The sequence below is a fragment of the Artemia franciscana genome, chromosome 3 (genome assembly GCF_032884065.1).
Source record: "Artemia franciscana chromosome 3, ASM3288406v1, whole genome shotgun sequence".
In the NCBI taxonomy this organism is placed as follows: Eukaryota; Metazoa; Arthropoda; class Branchiopoda; order Anostraca; family Artemiidae; genus Artemia; species Artemia franciscana.
In genome coordinates this window covers 1,449,762-1,452,658 of record NC_088865.1, presented here as the reverse complement: position 1 = coordinate 1,452,658, position 2,897 = coordinate 1,449,762, and positions in this window count along the sequence as shown.

The window sequence follows — 2,897 nt, the reverse complement described above, 5'->3', positions numbered from 1 at the left end:
AATTTTTTGGTTACTTAAACAGGCCATTGAAACTTCTAATTTTATTTACGAACGTTGTTATTAGTAATAAGTATACGTAACTTAAACATTAACTTATGTAATGAAGTTCAATATTCGCATATTTTTATTTTGTATGTGAGGGGGTTCGCCCCCTCATCAATACCCCACTTTTTACATTAAAGTTCGATTTTTCTTCCAATTCTTGAATAATGACCCTGAATCACAAAGGCTGATTAATTAGAATAAATAGTTCTTTTGAAATCACTAAAAATAAATTAGCATAAAGAGCGAGGTATTGAGGAGCCCCTTGTATACGTAATAATTTCTGTTCACTTTAAGTTTTAATGTTGCTCCTGACTTTCAGTTGAAAAAGCTTGTTTTATTTTTTTAATAATGACAAAAGACAAGCTGAGGTAAAAGCTAAAGGTAGAATAATAAAAACAGAATTTTACAAAGGCACTACTTCTAATTTAAGGTCCATTTGGACGTCATGACATCAAGAAAAGGCTCAAATTGTCTGCGTTTAGAAGACAAGTGGCAATGAGATCCATATATAGAAGCCTGCTGAGTGCCAGGGTCTTTATTTATTTATTTATGTAATTTTGCCTTGGCTTGTCTTTGGTCATTATGAAATAAATATCGCCGAAGCTTTGTTTCTTTTAATTGTTCAGGTGATGGGACAAAAACTTCTTTTTCTTCTAATGATTTATCATATATAAAACACTTGTAACTTTTGGTTTTTTTGGGTTTTTTCTCATTTGACAGTCCAGGTTTTTGATTTTCAGCCATAATAATTTATTTGGGGCCATTTAATTTATTTGGGCTGTTTTACCTCTGCTTAACTTGTCTCACTATGAAATACATATCACCGAACTTTTTTTTTATTGGTATCAAAAAACAGTTTTTTATGGAAAAACAGTTTTGTCATGATTTCTGTAATAAAATAGATATTTATGCGCTCTGTTTATGGTTACTGTTTTATGAGTTATGTTATTATTTATGGGTCATATTTTGTGAGTGGTTTTTTATGCCACTTGGTATTAACCAAGTGACATATAGCAGTCGCCAATTCTGTCGGTCTGTCGGTCTGTCGGTCTGTCTGTCGGTCTGTCTGTCGGTCCCGGTTTTGCTACTTTAGGCACTTCCAGGTAAGCTAGGACGATGAAATTTGGCAAGCGTATCAGGGACCGGACCAGATTAAATTAGAAATAGTCGTTTTCTCGATTTGACCATCTGGGGGGGGGGGGAGTGGGGGCCCGGTTAATTCGCAAAAAATAGAAAAAATTAAGTATTTTTAACTTATCAGCGGGTAATTGGATCTTAATGAAATTTGATGTTTGGAATGATATTGTGTCTTAGAGCTCTTATTTTAAATTCCGACCGGATCTGATGACATTGGGGGGAGTTGGAGGGGGAAAACCTAAAGTCCCGGTTTTGCTACTTTAGGCACTTCCAGGTAAGCTAGGACGATGAAATTTGGCAAGTGTATCAGGGACCGGACCAGATTAAATTAGAAATAGTCGTTTTCCCGATTTGACCATCTGGGGGGGGAGTAGGGGCCGGTTAATTCGGAAAAAATAGAAAAAATGAAGTATTTTTAACTTATGAGCGGGTGATTGGATCTTAATGAAATTTGATGTTTGGAATGATATTGTGTCTCAGAGCTCTTATTTTAAATCCCGACTGGGTCTGATGACATTGGGGGGAGTTGGAGGGGGGGAAACCTAAAATCTTGGAAAACACTTAGAGTAGAGGGATCGGGATGAAACTTGATGGAAAAATAAGCGCAAGTCCCAGATACATGATTGACATAATCGGAACTTATTTGCTCTCTTTGGGGTAGTTGGGGGGGGGAGTAAGTCTTAAAAATTAGAAAAATGAGGTATTTTCAACTTACGAACGGGTGATCGGATCTCAATGAAATTTGATGTTTAGAAGGATATCGTGTCTTAGAGCTCTTATTTAAATCCCGACCGGATCTGGTGATGGGGGCGGGGAGTTGGGAGGGGGAAACCTAAAACTTGGAATACACTTAGAGTGGAGGGATCGGGATGAAACATGGTGGGAAAAATAAATACAAGTCCTAGATAGATGATTGACATAAACGGAACGGATCCGCTCTCTTTTGGGTAGTTGGGGGGGGGGGTTAATTCTGAAAAATTAGAAAAAATGAGGTATTTTTAACTTACGAACGGGTGATTGGATCTCCATGAAATTTGATTTTTAGAAGGATATCGTGGCTCAAAGCTCTTATTTTAAATCCTGACCGAATCTGGTGACATTGGGGGGGGGGGGTGGGAGGGAGAAACCTAAAAATTGGAAAACACTTAGAGTGGAGGGATCGGGATAAAACTTGGTGGAAAAAAAACACGAGTCCTAGATACATGATTGATATAACCAGAACGGATCCGCTCTCTTTGGGGTAGTTGGGGGGGGGTTAATTCTGAAAAATTAGAAAAAATGAGGTATTTTTAACTTACGAACGGGTCATTGGATCTCCATGAAATTTGATTTTTAGAAGGATATCGTGTCTCAAAGCTCTTATTTTAAATCCTGACCGGATCTGGTGACATTGGGGGAAGTTTGGGGTGGGGAGACCTAAAATGATGGGAAACGTTTAGATTGGAGGGATTGGGATGAAACTTGATTGAAAAAATAAGCAAAAGTCTTGCATACGTAATTTACATAATTGGAACGGATCCGCTCAATTGCGGGGGGGGGGGTAATTCTGAAAAATAAGAAAAATGACGTATTTTTAACTTACAAAGGAGTGATCGGATCTTCATGAAACTTCATATTTAGAAGGACCTCGTAACTCCGATATCTTATTTTAAATCTCAACCGGATCAAACGTAATTGGGGGGGGGGCAGTTGGGGGGGACCGGAAATCTTAGAAA